A 19,159-nucleotide genomic window follows, 5' to 3' on the forward strand; every position below is an offset into this window, starting at 1 on the left:
CTCCAGGTATGATGCACCGTCGATAAAGTCCACAGCTGGGATATAGGCAATGTGCTGGGGAGGTGATGTCGTGGTGCGAATATGGCTACTAGGATATGCGGGTCCCCTCCTTTTTGCAAAGCCTACGGGTAGAGGTGCGACCAGAAAATGTGGTGGTTCTAGGTTCGGAACAAGACCAAAAACATGGGTCGGTCCTATGTACCTTTCACGAGTGCTACCTCGGCTAAGTCTCCAGAATAATAAGTCCTTATCGGGGTCAGCTTGTAAATAAACGGATTTTTCCATGAGATGGTCAAGTGTTGGATGGGCTTACCTGACAAGATTCTCTGAGTCACCCCAGCCCTCTAATTGGTTCAGAAGGAGATGAGCTTCTGGGGGCTCGTACCAGAATAGCTCCAATAGGTTCACCATGTCCTACAACACAAGAAAACTTAGCCTAGACATACAGATAACATGGTTTATTTGCGTTAGACATACCACATAATACAAAATAATACAAGTTTAATACATATATGTTCTTTCTTTTTTTTTTATAATTGTAAATAATGTGAAAATTATATAAAATTTTAAAACTTGTACTATATATATATATATATATATTTATTTATTTTATTATTTATCATTATTATTATTATTATTTTTATAAAAAAAAAAAAACCATTGCTCTGATACCACTTTTGTCACGACCCAAACCCGGTACCCAAAGGCTCAGCGTCGTAACAAGATAAAAATAAAATAATTCGGATAATTCTGTAGTCACAGCACAAGCGGATAAATTAAATAAATTAAAATAAATAACCGGGTACCAACTGTTTATTTAAAAGGAAATAAAATATAGTCATTTGAGCTTCACTGTATTACAAGAGTTTAATAATAAAAGATAGAAATCTTAAAAACAAAATAACATAGCAATTCATTTTCTATCTTGCTCCCGTTAAACCTCGTCACCTGAAATGGGTAACAACTATAAGCACATAGCAGAGTGAGAAATATTATACTATGAGGGGCACAAAATGGCCATGGATATTTATTTAAGCTAAAACATTATAAATTGAGTTGAGTTAAATACACAAATTAATTAAGTGTCAGAAACTGAAACAATCACTATAACCACGGTACATCACTAAGTGACAAGCACTACACTGGTCAATGGATCCATGACAAACACTGGACCACAAAGTGGTCAAAAACTAGCCAATGGTTATTTAAGTCCCCCAAGGCATGTGACTCCCGTGGTGGTACTCACAAAACATATTTTCATATAAGGTCATAGCCAAATATTCTTTAAAGGTAAAACAAACATATCCATGTTTTCACTTTTAAGCAAATAGGGTTCAGAAATAAAACCACGTAGCTGAAACTTTTATAAAACATAACTTTTATTAATATATTAATAAAACATAAATTATATAAAATAGATTTTGGTAAGTCAAAACATAAGTAAAATACTTTTTGATAACTTAAGGTATAATATAATTCACCTTAAATTACTTCCTTTATTCTTCCTTTCCACTCAAGCTTCTCACCCGAGCCGTCCTCTTTCCTACTCTCTATTTATTTATTTTTCCGTTGCCTTAACATACCAACCTTCTCTATTTATAGGAAATACACTCTTGGATAATAAGCTACGGAGTCCGTAAATTGACACTTGTAGTCTCTTGTCCACCTTTATCCTGTTATTTATGAACTTGTTTGATTTTATCTTTTTATTTCTTTGACTGTTGACTTATTTTGACCACTTTACCACTTTAAACATTATTATCTTCTTTGGTAATCCACAATGATTCTTAAAATTACGTATAATAATAAGTTAGGTTCACGTCTAAAAACCTCACTACCCAACTATAAATCACCACTTACCACTTATTAAAATATTTAATGTGTAGTATTTCACAACGTATTTCTTTAACCATAAAATTCCCAATCTCCTAAATTATGCATTTATTTATTATCATTTATTTATTATTATTATTGTCACTACATGTATATATATATATACTTATTTTATTATTATTATTATTATTTATTTAATTTATCGTAATATTAAATTTAAAACATTCGGGTGCCACAGTAACTCTTTCACCAAGTCTTCGTCTCAGAACTGATTAATCTGAAGTTGAATCCACAACTTCACTTGTCGAATCAATGACTATGTACAGAATCAAACTCCTTTGAAACTCCACGTTTAGATCTTCGGAATCCACCGAAGAGAACACTCTTGAATATGAAGCAACAAACTCCTTGATGTATGTATCTTAGATCATGAGTTTAGAACTCTCTCAAATCATCAAGGAAAACTCAACAAGACTTTTAGAAGAAAACCTCAAACAAAACCCTAAGACTCTTAAACAAGATCTAGGAAAAGTAAAACCTAAAATCAGCCTAAATAGATATATATAGGAAAACAGAGTTCGCGATCTCCGCTCGAGCGCAGGACAGCCCGCTCAAGCAGCTTCAGTAAAATATGCGTGTGACCAAATAGGTTTTCGCTCGAACGCTAGAACACACGCTCGAGCGCGAAATCACACTTCTCAGTATGTTTACAGACATGACCAACTACTGAGACATCACATATTACGCTCGAGCGCCAATGGTCCCGCTCGAGCGGGACAGCCAAAAACCAAGGAAAAATTACAACTTTTTCAAAACAAAGTTTGTACGAGGATTTGACAATAAAAGGACCTAACAATCTCCCCCTTTGTCAATTCCTGGACAAAACTCTTCTAAACAATTTTCCTTAAAACACACGCACTAAACAACCTGACAACCTAGAAAATAAGTAAACAAAACAACTCTTGAATCAACAAACAACTCTGCCATTCGAACAATCCATCACACATCCACCTGTGAGACAGCAAGCAACATACCAGAAAAACAAAAACTGTGGAACTTCATAAGAAGATATCAAAACATATATATAAAGAAAACCACTATACTATATCCAAAATGAAAACAAAATGAATGTACCATAATAAGAACAAAGTATCCATCAGATGTCAAAAAACAAAGTATCCATCATGTAGCAATGTACCAAACAAAATATCAAAAGTATCCATCCTATATCAATGTACCATATCCAAAAACTTCTCCCCCTTTTTGGCCGGGAGACAAACAAAGGGATCAAGCATCAGGTGGAGGATGAGGCTGTTAAATCTGAAGCAAAGAAATAATGTGAGCCAGCTGAGTAGTAGTCTGGACGGCGGACTGCTCCAACTGTCCAAGGCGGCCATCGAAGGCATCAAACCTAGCATCCAGAAAATCCAACCTCTATGTCATAGCCTCCTCGAAATGTCGAAGCTGGTCATGAAAAGCCCGGGGTGGAACAACATCCTCCTCACCACCAGCTGTGGCAGCATCAATCTCTGCATCCTCGGCAAGTCCAGCTGCTATACCTGCGGAAGGACCAACCCTAGAAGACTCCCTCTTGACGTGTGCACGACTTTGGGAAACAGTCTTTTTAGTGAAGGGCCAAGAGGGAAAGGTAAACTCATCATCTTCTAAAACGGGAACGGCAAGCTGGGACAAGAGACGGTTGATTAAACAACCATAAGGGAGACCTAATTGCTTGTTACCAAAGACAGCAATCATCTTACGAATATTGAGGGTGGCAAGATCGATGGACATATGACGAGCAATACAGAAAAGAACGAACCCCTGTTCTTGATTGATTTCAAAAGAGTGTGTGGTGACAATAATATTAGCACACACAATAAGATTAAGCAGTCGAAACTCGGGAAGGAGTTCAAACTGTTTAATCAAAGTGCTCTTAATCCAGTTATGAGGAGCACCACACAACACTTCGGCCACAATATTAAAATCACAATTAGGACGAACCGGAAAAGGATAATGTTCCGGAAACACTTAGTCAATACTAAGAAGCCCTCTAACAAGCTCGGGAGTGACAGAGATGGACTTAGACCGAACCCAGGTGGTGAAAGAAGGACTAATGTCATTGATATTCTCAATATTGCTGAAAAACTCACGGACCCAGTCTAGATTTTGGTGTCCGGAGAAGGACAAAACCAAGTCGCCGCCTAAAGGATCAAACAAGAGACGGATGGGAATAGACTCGAAGGTATTGGGCTGGACATGACGTTCGAGATGAACTGTCCTAGACGCAAATGACTTACGGAATAACTTGGCTTGTCTGGCAGAGGAAAATCTAACAGGATTAAATGAAGGACGCGACACTATAGACTTGCGTCTTTTGGGAGCAGACATGGTGACACCAAAACACAACTAAAACCCAAAACAAAACAATCCCAAAAACCAAAGCAACAGATCACAGCAAACATTAGGAACACTGTTAGAAAGATATCAAAAAACTAGCATAATCACAATGACAAACTCAAAGCATAGATCAATGACAATAAATAAAAGATATAAGAATAACAATATGATGTAAATGATAGACACAATGCATAATATAGATGATAGGAGGAAGAAAATAAGGCATTAAGTGGGATCCAAAACCTAACAAATCTGAACCAAACTCACCAAATCAACAAATAATGGAGAGAGGAAAGAACATAATAAAAGGCATGAGATCAACAACTAAGAATCCTAGAACTTAAGGACACATCAAATGACATAAAAATGCAGCAAACTCACCATTAAGAGGAAACCAAGACTCGGTGAGAGTGTGAGGTAAGAAGGGAAAAAAAAAACTAAAGCAAAAAAAAAAAAAAAAAAAAAAACCTAAATACAACCTCCTCAAAAGCCGAAAGAACAGAGGCAAACAAAGAGAAATTGAGATGAAAAACTTACCAAGGTTAAATCGGAGAGGAAAGAGGAAGGAGGAAGGCAAAATTAAGGCCAAAGATGTCGCGATCCAAGCCCTAGGGAGCAGAGACTGAAAAATATGGGAAAAAAATGAACTGAAGAGTCGAGGGAGGGAGTTTTAAACAAAATCAGTCCGCTCGAGCGTAAGGATTAACGCTCGAGAGTGAGACAAAGCACGCAGAGACCCGTTTGAGCGCTAACAAGGACGTTCGAGCGCAAAAACACCCCTCATAGAACTGTAAAGCATGGGCAAAAATGCTGCAAGACCCAAAACCACGCTCGAGCGTGGGAATGTCCGCTCCAGCGGGAACAAGACATCAATTTTTTTTTTTCTTTTTTTTTTAATAAAATAAAAAAAATTAAAAAAAACACCTAAGATGTCCTGTTACCAGCGGGGAGTCCAATTGAAAGACTGTACCACTAGGATAAGATAGTCCATTAATCATGAATCCTGTAAACTTGGAAAAAAAAAATTTGAAACACCAGGTCATGAACAGAACAGATAGAATGTAATCAATGACATAAGCAACATACGAATGCATGACTCAAAAACACCCATGAGAGCTTACAAATAGAATGTGTGTGTGTACAATCCTTGAGAGCCACAAAGCTAAAGTTAATCCTCATAGTGATCGGATGGCTGGACCTCCGACTAGAGTAACTGAACATCACAGAGAAAAGTCAAACCATTAGGAATCATGGGGTATTTGTTGAGTAAACCCGGAGGCTCCTCCTCAATCAATGATTCCCCTTTTTGTGTTTTTTGAACTTTTCTTTCTTATGGGCACTCACTGGTGGCATGCACGCTCAAGAGTATGGAGACCAAACCAGAGAAGAATGAAATAAAAAAGGATGGCCTGGTTGGTGCCTCTAAGGTAGCCTTTTCCTAATGCCCGGATTTCAATGAACTGAGGAAGAAACCATGGAAGTGAAAAAAGATGGTAGATGTTTAAGAGACTCAACATCACCCATGATATACTAGTATAAGTCAATTCCTTTGAAAAAGTACAAGAAACACTATTAGTGGTCCATAGAGAACTTTGATCACTTGTGCGGAAACCCTTGCAACAGTTTATCTCAAGGATGTGTACAGAATGAGATCATGAAGTAAATGAGTATGGGCATTCAGAATGAGTTATGAACAAAGAAGAATGAGATCTTGTAAGCAACTTGAGCAGTGTTCATATAAATTTTTGATGCAAAGATATCAGGACTCAATGACAATGAGATTATCACATCCAAGTATACAATAAGCCAACCACTCACACCCAATTTAGAAAACAGGAAACATCCTAGTTACTGAGCACTACACCCAAGGTCTTTCTAAGAAACTCAAACCGAAGAAGATCAAGGAGTTTTGTAAAAATATCAGCTTTTTGATGCTCAGTGGGTACATGTTCAAGAACAACAAGGCCTTCTGTGACAACCCTTACAACTGATTAGCGTTAATCAATGATTAAGCATGTTAAATGACTGATTGACTGAAATCTTGAACTGATTGATTGAGTGTATAGCTTAAGTGCATTTCTATCTGCTGACTGTTGAATGATCTGTTCGTGTTTTGTGCTTTAAACTGTAAATTGAAGGCTTTATCGGCGGCCGAATCTGAAATCGAGTAATGTTTTATGCTAGTTAAAATTTATGTGATTTTATGGTATATTTAATTGGAACTTGATTTGGTATGATTAAATTAGATTAAATAATGTTAAACTACACTAGTTATGTTTATTACCCCATCTAGTGGGCCACTTCACCAAATATTGTTTGAAGCTTAGTCTTGCATCATTCTTCATTTCCTCTAAGACCAAACGTGAGAGAGAGATAGAGTGTTGGAGACCTTGAATTCATCTAGAATTCTTGCTTGAAATTAGAAGTTTTGAAGAGAGGATTGCATTTTTGAGCTTCTACATTTGAAATTGGAGACTAAAGGTAGAGAATTTACCTTTTTGTTCATATTTTGGGTTGGTTCTTGCATGGTTTAGAGGATTGTTGGAGTTTAGAGCCAAGTTATGGCTTAAATTGTTGAATTGAAGCTTGAATCATGCCTGCATGTACATATTCTTGTATTTTGAAGTTGATTTTCATGAAATCTTGCATGCAAGTTTACATTCTTGTTCTAGTCCATGAGTTCATCATTGTTTTGAGTTTAATCTTGCTTTGGATCATATTTTGAGGCATTAGAATTCACTAGAATTCATGCATGTCATATGTTCTTTATGTTCATGAAAACTTCTTCGAAATTGTGTTTAATTGAACTACCTTTGGGCTTTGATTTTGCAAATTGATCTTTGAAACATGTCATATTATGAGTTTACAAGTTTTTTCTAGAAAATTAGCCCAAAATGATCGAATTTGATGCATTAAAGTTGAGTTTTGAGCTTGAGGTTCAAATCTGGAAATTTCAGATTTTGGACTCACGCTCGAGTGGGGAACTCCACGCTCGAGCGTACACACTGAGTTCATGCAGTCCACTCGAGCGGGGAAAGTAACGCTCGAGCGAGAAATGCGTGTATCCAGTACTTTGCATGTGTTTACAGTCCGCTCGAGCAGGGAAATGCACGCTCGAGCAAGGACTTGCGTCTCACGCTCGAGCAGAGATCGAGCGCCCATCGAGGGTGAATTTCACCCATCCAGTACTTTTGCAGTCCGCTCGAGTGGAGTGAGTCACGCTCGAGCGGGGCTCTTTTGTCTGCATGTCCGCTCGAGCGAGGAAACCCATGCTCGAGCGGGACCTTGTTTCAGAAAAATTTTGATAAGTGTTTTTAAATGCATTTTTGCATCCTCACTCCATCCTAGGCATTCCTAGGCCTAGTTTAAGGCATCTTAATGAGGATAATGCTTTAGAAGCACACCGAGTCAAGATAGGGACTAAGTTGTTGTTTTCCAAACGTGCAACTTAGTGTGTGTTCATCCTGTAATTGTGTAGGGTTAGCATCCGAGGACGCTCACTAGCCTATCTGTAGCCCAGAACTCTGTGAGTAACAATGTTATAAAGATATGTTCAATCATGAATATTTTCTGAATGAACAACTGTACTGTTTTCTGAAATGATATTTCTCACTGAATAAATGCTTGTCCTATTTGCGAACTATATTCGTGGCATCTATAGCAATTTACTGTTACTGTACTGTGCTGCTACTGTCACAGAGATCTCTATCAGTTCCCATGTTTGGAACCACTACTGTTTACTGATATGATGGTCATCAACTAACTGTTTGGTCTGTTAAGACCTACTGTACTGTTTTGCTATTGGATGTACTACATATGACTATTATAGTTTCTGAATGACTGTTATGGCATGAAATATGAGCCACAAACTGAATGACTGATATATTGATAAATAACTGTTTTCAATACTGAAAGGACATTCATTCTTAACCTCTTTACGCATATGTTATTCGCTGGGCTTTAGCTCACTGCTCATATATATATGTAGGTGTTCAGGCACCGGACCATTGCTAGAAGCGTCAGGCTAAGCCCTTGTTTGTCAAGCCAACCTTTGTGCCTCACTTCGAGGTTCCAGATCTGGTCAAGCTAAGGCTGCTTTTGGGGTGTCTCAGATTCACCCTATCTGTCTCTGTTATGTATAGACTGAATGATATTTGTATTGTACTGTTATGGTGGGGATTTGGTCCCTAACCTGAATGCCTGTAAATGATGTATGTATATACTGTTTTTGTTTTGAATGTGAATATGTTATGAAAAGTCCTTTTGCATACAGATTATCACAGCTCATTGGACATCTTTCCTTTACTGTTTTGGCTTCCACCAGCCCCTGTACTCTGTAATACGGTTATTACTGTTAAGCAGGCCTTCGGTAATCACGGATTACTGGCCAGTTACGGTGCTAAACCCATAGGGGCGGGTTTGGGTCGTGACACCTTCTTCCACTAACTCTCGAATAAAATGATAACGGATGTCAATGTGTTTGGTGCGAGAGTGTTGGACAGGATTTTTTGAAATGTTTATGGCACTTGTGTTATGATAGAAAAGAGTGAGAGTGTTCTATTCTATCCCATAATCATGAAGCATTTTCCTTATCTACAGCATTTGTGCACGATAACCCCCTGCAGCAATGTACTCAGCCTCAGCAGTCGAAAGGGAGATGGCATTTTGCTTTTTACTATGCCAGGAAACCAAATTATTCCCAAGGTAAAAACACCCCCCGGATGTACTCTTCCTACTATCAGCACACCTTGCCCAGTCAACATCAGAAAAATCAGTAATTTCAGCTGTAGTATCAGTAGAAAACCAAACCCCATACCCCAATCCCATTAACATATTTAATGATGCTTTGACAGCAAGAAGATGAGACTCTTTAGGGCTGGCTTGGTAACGGGTACAAACATCTACACTAAAAGCAATATCAAGACGACTGGCTGTGAGGTAAAGAAGACTCCCTATCATACTCCTATACAGGGTAGGATCAACATCAGTGCCAAAGGGATCTTTAGAAAGGTGGAGACTAGTGCTCATGAGAGTGCGAGCATGTTTGGCAGACTCAAGACCAAACTTTGACACAAGATTTTTGGCATACTTAGACTGAGAAACAAACATACCTGATGATCAGCAGTGGATCCAAACACAATATCATGCTCATCTCAAACTCATGTGTCATGCAATCCCAAAAATATTTCACAAGATGATCAGCAGTGGATCCAAACACAATATCATCAACATAAATCTAAACAACAAGAATATGAGACTTCGTATGTTTCACAAATAAAGTCTTATCCACACTATCCCTTTGAAAATCATTATCAAGAAGACAGGTAGTAAGTCTATCATACCAAGCCCAAGGGGCTTGTTTCAATCCATACAAAGCCTTGTCTAACTTGTAGACATGATTTGGACATTTAGGGTCCTCAAACCCTTTTGGTTGCTCAACATATGCCTCTTCTTTCAAGTACCCATTCAGAAAAGCATTTTTCACATCCATTTGAAATAATTTGAAACCAAGAAAACATGCAACACCAAGTAAAATATGAATAGATTCGAGACGTGCAACTGGGGCAAACGTCTCATCATAGTCAACACTCTCTACTTGTGTATAGCCTTGAGCCACCAACCTAGCTTTATTTCTAACCACAGTACCATTCTCATCAGATTTATTTTTAAAGATCCACTTGGTACCTATCACATTCATGTCTCTAGGTTTGGGAACTAGAGTCCAAACATTGTTACGTTCAAATTGACATAATTCTTCATGCATAGCATTAACCCAACTATCATCTAGCAAGGCCTCTTTAAAATTCTTAGGTTCAATTAATGAAACATAACACATATGTGATACCTCATCCCGAATCTGTCTTTGGGTTTTTATTCGATCCGATACACTTCCAATCACCTGTTGAGCTGGATGATTCAGTTTCACCCTTGCTGATAGTTTGAACTCAGGACTTGTGGTGACAGAAGCATCAGGAGTGATGTTTCTGTGTGCACTCTTTGGACTTGAACTTACCTATGAGAATGGTGCTGTCACAACTTCTTATGCTTGGACCCCAGCTTCTCTTTGACTTTGTGGTTCAGTATCCAGGATTGGAGACTCACCATTGTCATCCTCATTTGTTACTGGAGTAGTTGAACCTGTGTCATCTATAACCACATTAATAGATTCCATTAAAGAAGAAGTTCGCAGGTCATAAACTCGAAAAGCCCTACTAGTGGTTGAATACCCTAGGAAAATACCTTCATCACTTCGGGAGTCAAATTTGCCCAAAGGCTCTCTATTTTTGAAAATGTAACGCTTACTCCCAAAAGTTTTGAAGTATTTTACATTAGGTTTCAAACCCTTCCACAATTCATATGGAGTTTGTAACGTGCCGGGCCTTAAATACACGCGATTTATGACATAAACAGCAGTATTTAGGGCTTCAGCCCAAAACTTTGGAGGAAGTTTATTACTAAGGAGCATGACCCTAGCCATTTCTTGAACAACTCTGTTCTTCCTCTCAACCACTCCATTTTTGTTGTGGAGTAATAGGTGTAGAAAATTCATGCTTAATTCCGTGCATATCACAAAAATCCGAAAACGAACTGTTTTCAAACTCACGACCATGATCAGTTCGGATTCTTATGATACGCCCAATGGAAACACCCTGTTCATTTTGGATTTTAAGGACTAAAGCCTGGAAAGCATCAAACGTATCAGATTTTTCCCTTAAAAAGTTTACCCACGAAAATCGAGTAAAATCATCAACAGTTAAAAAAATGTATCTTTTACCTCCGATGTTTTCAGTGCGAGTAGGTTCCATTAAGTCCATGTGAACCAATTCAATAGGACGTTTGGTTGTAAAGTTGTTCACCTTTTTATGAGGGGCACGGGTTTGCTTCCCAAGTTGACATGGTCCACACACATGATTCAAATTTTTACCTAGTTTAGGTACTCATCTCACAAGCTCTTTGTTGGCTATCTTAGTTAGGTCTTTGAAATTCATGTGACCTAATCTTTGATGCCACAAATCAATGTTACTTATGATGGCAGAGTGACAAGTGAGATCATTAGTAGTAACAATCGCATAGCAGTTATCAGATGTGCGAACCCCTGTAAGACAGTATTCCCCTTTTTATCCAAAATTTCACATTTATTTTTTGAAAACAATACTTCATGGTGGGAATCACACATTTGACTAATGCTCAAAAGATTTGCTTTAAGACCATCAACAAGTAAAGCATTTTCCAACTTGGGAAGACCAGCAACACTTATAGAGCCTTTACCAATAACTCTAGAAGTGCCGCCATCTCCAAAGGTAACAATTCCTCCTTCATATTTTTCAAGGGAGGTGAAGTAGGATTTGTTACCGGACATGTGACGAGAGCACCCACTATCAAGATACCATATGTGTGAGTCACGTGCTTTTAGAGCAGTGTGAACAACTAAACAAGTCAAATCATCTTTTCTCATCCAAATCTTTTTGGTCTTGGTAAATGTCTTGGCGTTGTGAACACCCTGATAAATCTTGGTATTCCGCCTAGACATGTAAGGTTGTCTCCTAACCTAAAAAGTATTCGAATTTCTACCCTTTTGAGACACCTTACCAAACATTTCAAAGCAATTGTAGACGTCCCCGAACGTCCCGGGAGGGAATCCCGTTCTGTTCATTTGGGCTCACTACAGTTCGGACTCAAATCGTCACGGTTCTTAATCTGATCTCACAATGTGCGATGTGAGATTGATAAATCACCAAAGAGTCCAAATCTGGCAAATCGTTTTAAAAAACAAATTTTTAGAAAGAAGTGCCAAACATGAACTGCTTTGCCAGATACAGAGTCGCCACCTAAATGTTTTATTTTTGGGAAATTTAGGAAACCCTGACTCGTTTGTCTAAGGCCACGTATCCGTCATCACCAAAGTTGCCTCGGCTCGGGAACTTAGGTACGATTGGGGAAGGTCAGCTATGAGCACCCCCGCTCGCCCGATCAAAGATCAGCCTCTACTAACCATGATATCTCGTTTTTGAAAACACATGCGTTCTTATTCCAATTAATTAGCTAGAATTACTATGTGATGCGCGCAGCAAAACAAGTATAGACTAGATCGCTTAATTTGGAACAAAGCATCGCATATCCGTTTGTTTGGAATATGATTTAAGGTTTGCTACTCGCAAGTAGGCTAAAATACAGATTTCGATGAATTATTCCAATTCAAACAATCCAACCTTCACCCACAGGAAATCAGGCAGTAAATCAACTAAGCGGTTAGCCTCATAGCAAGCATGCTTTCATGTTAACATTCACACTCATGCGAGATGCTAAAGCATAAACACTCACCTAGTACTCCAAGCCAAATCAAGGAACATGTTAGTAATCAAATGTATGATCTAAGTCCATGTTAAGATGGCTAATGCATCGCAGGCAAAATGCAGCTAGAATAGGCTCGGCTAATCTATGGATGGCATATGAAATGCAACAGATAACATGTATTCAAGTTAGATTTGAAATATTATGCAGTTAGTATGATGCGCCGAGTCCGGTGCATGCAATACTGATGAATGAATGCACACATGCATGGCATAAGGATGCTAATTAAAATATGCCCTAATACTAACCATCAAAGCAGGTAAGTAAAAGGGAGAAAGAAGTGGGGTTTGGAAGACATGCATCACACACACGCATGCTTATTACACAATTCGCCCTTTCTCGGAGGGACCAAAAGAATAATACAAATTTAACTAACTAACAAGCTAATTAAATAGTTACAGACCACTTAACTAGTTAAGCAAATTAACTAAGCTAATAAAGCGGTAAAACAACCTCGGGAAGAGGGTTCAATGCATGCGTGCTTGGCTTCGCTCGGAAATCCACCACCATGCGCAAGCTGCCTCTGTTTACCCTGCTCTGCTCATCTGAAAATTGTGCAAGTCTTAATGATGCTCCAGAATCACTTCCTGATCACTGTGGAAGGTCACCGACCAAGAGGAAACACCACCGGTCAGAGGAAACTGGTCATCGACCATTGGTATGGCTCTCGGCCAGCACTCAATATGGTCGGTCGACCATATCTTCCTGCAGAATCCTGTTTTGACAACAGCATAGGGCAAACTAGGCATGGCAATGCATTTTAAAGTAAATGTTTGCACAACGAACCTCCCCATCATGTTATGAACTCAAGGGAGTGTGGCCCTCGACCTTCGGGCCACCAATCACGCATTTCAATGCATGATGGCCAAAGAGGCCAAGTATGCCATTTCAATGTCAAATGAAATGCACACCAAACAAACAAGGGACCCAACCTCTATCATGGTGATTCAAGAGGCAAGGCATGCATGCAAAATGCAACCTGAGCATGCGAGCTAAGTATGCAATATGAGCATGCAAACAAGCAATGTGTACTAGGCACACAACCTAAGCAAACAAGCATGCGAGACATGTAACAATAATGCTAATAACCAACATGCAACAACATGTGAATGAAACTTAGCATGGGAACATGTAAAGCAACTTTAGCAAAGAAAATGCATGCCAAATGCAATGTGATTTAAGCATGCAACAACATACGATAGACCAAGTACGTAACACCACACAAGGCGAGCATGCGACAACATACGAAGGATGGTCTTAAACCAATTTGGGCAGCTCTAAAATAGGCCCAAATCAGTGGCCAAGATGCTAAGAGACAAGGGACAAAGTCACATACAAACATGCATGCACACATGGTCCAACACTTAAGCATAAAGAGGCAATTTTTAAGTACACTTAAAAGGGATGAACATGGACATATGGCAAGCATAACAAGCTCTGAAATAATGTTAAAAAAGGTGTCAAACCAATTAAATAAGGCAAGCAAAGCATGCAACCAAGCCCAAGGCCTGAGGCAAACCTAAGGGATCAAACCATGGCTATGCAAGGCGGGTCCCAAAGAGTCGAGGGGACTCAAAACAGTCCCAATGTAGGTCGGGACAAGGCCCAAGACACACTTAGATGGCATCTAAATGGCCTACACATGGAAGCATACATAATGGTCCAAACATGGAGCAGAAGACAACAACCTTTTAAAGCAACAAAGGAGTATCAAATGCAAGCATACAAGCATACCATATGGACTGAAATGACATGATAAGTGGTGTCAAACCACTGAAATGATGCAAGGAGAGCATGCTAGAGAGACCAACACTCAAGGCCTATAAGGGAGATTGCATGGTAGCTATACAAAGCAAGTCATGGACGACCCAAATAACCAAAATCAAACATCAAACACATCAAAACATGCATAAAAGCTTCACAAAGCTAAGCCAAAATCATGCTAGAAACAAGGCTCAAAGCACAAAGCATGTTAAGGTAATTTTATGGCATTACAAGACAAGTATGCAAAGCATGCATGATGTGTCTAAACCAACTTGAAACAGTGCTATGTCATGACAAAATAAGCACAAATACCAACTAAGACATGGCCAACATGAACTTAAAAAGGTGCTCACACATGAGGCTAAAATGACAAGTTTTAAAGACAACAAGGAGAGGGGATGGCCCTCTCCTTCTTAGGATCTCAAAACACCATCCTCACCACTGAAATCCCTTTAGATTTCAGTGGTGAGGAGGCCAATACAAGGTAGTCCCGGAGCTCACCAAAAATAGCACAAAAAGGAGGCCAAACAAGGCCTAAGGAGGGTAAACAACCCCAAACACCAAAGCAACCTTAAACAACTATTTTAAGCAAGTAAAATCAGAACTTTTATCAGTTATAGACTAAGCTCAAAAATAGATGCAAGATAGGCAAAAGACTTATGCAAAAATGGGGAATAAAGAGCAAGAATCTCACCCTTGTAGACCACCTTCGAGAACAAGGCTCTAGCAGTCTTTCCAAGCTTAAATCCACTCAAAAACTTCAAGAACAACCCTTTGGCACCTCAGCAACCAAGGTAAGGTGTGATACTAGGTGTCCTAGTGCAAAACTAAGAATTAATACACCTTATACACACACAAGAGTGAAATACAGGGAGATATAGAGATAAAGAGATACAAATCCTAAACCCTAATCTCAGACCCTCTTTGGAACTTTTTGGAACCCTTGAGGAGGGAGGAGAAGCCCTCTCTTTATAGAGATTCACTCTTGCAAAGCTTACCAAACAAGCTAAGCAAGAGAGAAATCCCTCCATACACGTGTATGGAGGGGGTGCATTGTGGATGCCAGCTATCACAGCTGGCATAAAATATCTGCCAAAAGCAGATGAACAGTGATCGGCCAGCTAAAAATGTCAAATTGACCAAAACAATGGTCGACCGACCATAAAAAGTGCCGGCCGGCCATTACAAATGGCCGGTAACAACAAAACAGGGCCGATGGCCTCAAGCCATGGCCGGTGAGGTGTGGGGATGACCAACAAGCCATTCCCTTCCCTAAGAAGCAAAACAACAAGTGTTTGGTGCACAACCAAACACAAAGCAAGCAAGTTAAGAGATCCTAAGGCAAGGCGCGTAGCCGAGACCTCCGAGAACTCAAATTGAACACGAACATAGATGATCACCGAGTGTTCAAACGGTGATGTCCAAGTCTTGAGGACGGTCAAAAATGGGGTGTCTACAGCAATAAGGACGAATGTGGCCATACCTACCACAGTGATGACAGATAAAAACAAGTTTTACCTCCCTTTTGTTGATCTTACCCCCTTTAGGTAGATGAAGAGAGGAGTCACCTTGATCTACCTTCAACTTTCCATTTGCTTGAGTCTTCAGGTCATGTAAAATAGAGGCATGTCCCTTGTGGGCTGTCGCACCATAGCCTAGCCCATTTTTGTCATAACCCATTTGTTGAGACCCGAGGATGTCTTCTAATGATTTGGAACCTTTGTTCCACATGGCAATTATGGCTCTAGCAATACGGAGTTCTTCATCTTTCTGACAGACTATCTCTTCCAGTGTAGCTTGTGACATCTCAAGGCTTTCAAGCTTCTCTTAATATATGGAATACACTTTTAGAAGTTCATTCCTTTTAGTTTCACAGGATAGGAGTTTTCCACATAGGTCTTGCCTATCACTTGAGATCTTGATGACATTCTGCTTTGCTACTACAAGTTCTTCTTTTAGCTTGACATTCTCGCTTTCACATGCTTTGAGCTTGAGAGAGAGTTTGTCATTGATTTTGGACAAATTCAGAGATTCCTCGTAAAGCTTTTCATAAGCTTGTTGCAGTTCATCACCATTAATCTCATCATTGTCTTCTGACGTTTCATCATCCTCTTTTGCTCTTTGTTCTCCTTGACCTCATCCAATCTAGCAACTAAGGCAGGAAAGTTGTTGGATGGTGGTGAAGGTGAATCTCTTCTTTCATGAAATCGGCTCAGAATTTCCCGTGCATCTTTAGCCTTTGTGCAATGAGCAACTCGTTGTTGTTCTTCATCAAAAATTGCTCCACAAATAGTAATCAGGGCTCTCTGATTGCTCGGATTGTCAGCACTTTCTGTATCTTCTTCAATGGTTTGCTAGCCTTCTGGGTCACAATCTCTCAAAAAATGCCCTCATTCTGATCTTCCAATACAAGTAGTTACTCCCATCAAAGATAGGAGTATGATGCAGGTTCTGACCACGAGCTTATTCCACTGGCTTCGGAAGAGGTTGTGTGAAGGTGGACCAAAAGGCCATGAAAGTACTATCCCCGTCTTCACCAGATTCAGGTTCTTCGAGTTCTTGCTCCAACCCACTTTCATCATCCCAGGTCACTATGTAGACTTTCTTCCGATTCTTTTTCGAAGGACATTCAAGGGCAATATGGCCAAACCCTTGGCATTCATAGCACTTGGCCCCTTGCCCCTTTACAATTTTCTTTTCAGGTTTTAGAGCAAGTTTTGGTGAAAAAGTTTTGGGTTTTTCATTACTCTTGTCTTTTGAATTAGGGTCTCTGAAATTAGGCTTTTTTTTCTTCAAATTTTTTTTAAACTGTTTAGTATACATAGCCGTACTCTAAATCAAACTCAGTCTCCGGAGTTCTTACAGTCTCATGAGCACTAGTGAAAGCCACACTATCTTTTTGTTTTTTCTTAGAAATCTAGTAGGCTTCATAAGCCAGCAAGTTTCCAACCAACTGATCAAGCTTGAGGGTATCAACATTCTAAGCCTCCTCAATGGCTGTCACTTTTGATTGGAACCTCTCGGGTAAAGACCTCAAAATTTTTCCAACAACTTTAGCTTCAGGGATTTTTTCACTAAGTGTGAAACAGGAATTCACGATGTCACTAAGTTTTGCATCGAAATCATCAAACGTCTCATCATCTCGCATAAAAGGGTTTCAAAGGCAGATATGAGACATTGAAGTTTTAACCTTTTGACAGAAGTAGTACCTTCATGAATTGTTTCAAGAATATCCCAAGCCTCTTTTGCTACCTCACACGTGTAGATACGACGAAACTCGTCAGGTGTGACGGAGCAAAAAAGGGAATTGAGAGCCTTACTGTTTCAACTCGAGTTTTGGTAATCGGTTGTGTCCCATTTATCAAGGGATTTAGGAATATCAACACCATCAATGGTGACAATAGGTTCACTCCACCCATAGATCACGCAGTGCCAAACTTTCTCATCGATGGATTTTAAAAGCGCTCTCATACGAGCTTTCCAATAAGAATAGTTTGTATCATCGAGTAAAGGAGGTCTATGGGTCGAGTTACCTTCACGAGTTGAATCCATATCACTAGTCACCCAAAATCACACTCCTATAGTTTTGATAAAAACAAAGAGTGACCTGCTCTGATACCAATTGAAAATCTTAAGTGATTCATGATTAGATCAAGATTAAAATATTTCAATTCCCAATTATTCAAAACACACAATCTAAATCATCAAGCACTTGTGAAAGTGATTTAGATTGTTGTTTTCGAAATAAACAATAAATCGACATAAACAATTTTTACGTGAAAAAACCACAATTGAAGAACCTTCAATTGTAATCAAAAACCACGGGCAAACCGCCACTAATCAATCCACTACTGAAGAAAGAAAGATTACAAAGATAACAAACAAATTACCCAACTCAACCAATTTGTCTTTGAACCTTCTGTAACTCTTTCACCAAGCCTTCGTCTCGGAACTGATTAATCTGAAATTAAATCCATAACTTTACTTGTCGAATCAACGACTACGTACAGAATCAAACTCCTTTGAAACTCCACATTTAGATCTTCGGAATCCACCGAAGAGAACACTCTTGAATATGACGCAACAAACTCCTTGATGTATGTATCTTAGATCATAAGTTTAGAACTCTCTCAAATCATCAAGGAAAACTCAACAAGACTTTTAGAAGAAAACCTCAAACAAAATCCTAAGACTCTTAAACAAGATCTAGGAAAAGTAAAACCTAAAATCGGCCTTAACAGATATATATAGAAAAACAGAGTTCGCAATCTCCGCTTGAGCGCAGGACAGCCCGCTCGAGCGGCTTCAGTAAAATACGCGTGTGACCAAATAGGTTTCCGCTCGAGCGCTAGAACACACGCTCGAGCGCGAAATCACACTTCTCATTATGTTTATAGACATGACCAACTACTGAGACATCACATATTATGCTCGAGCGCCAATGGTCCCACTCGAGCAGGAAAGCCAAAAACCAAGGAAAAATTACAACTTTTTCAAAACAAAGTTTATACAAGGATTTGACAATAAAGGGACCTAACATTTACCATTGATGTGCACCTTTTTTTATCCAATTTTATACTGAATTGCTACTTCCCCAAAAATTAATACAATTTTAATTACAGAGTCCAAATTACTACTGCAAGAGATACATTACAGGTACGATTTTCCTTAAGAAGTTTTTTTTTAATCGGTTTTTCCCTAAAAGTTAAAACAAGTCAATAAATATTGCATATGGTTCAATGATTAAAATATGAAGAGATAGTACATTAGAGAGTTTTGGTTTTGGCGGCGACGAAAGGGGGGTGGAAGAAAT

This window comes from Camellia sinensis, chromosome 11 (genome assembly GCF_055761805.1).
Source record: "Camellia sinensis isolate YWXY chromosome 11, ASM5576180v1, whole genome shotgun sequence".
NCBI lineage: Eukaryota > Viridiplantae > Streptophyta > Magnoliopsida > Ericales > Theaceae > Camellia > Camellia sinensis.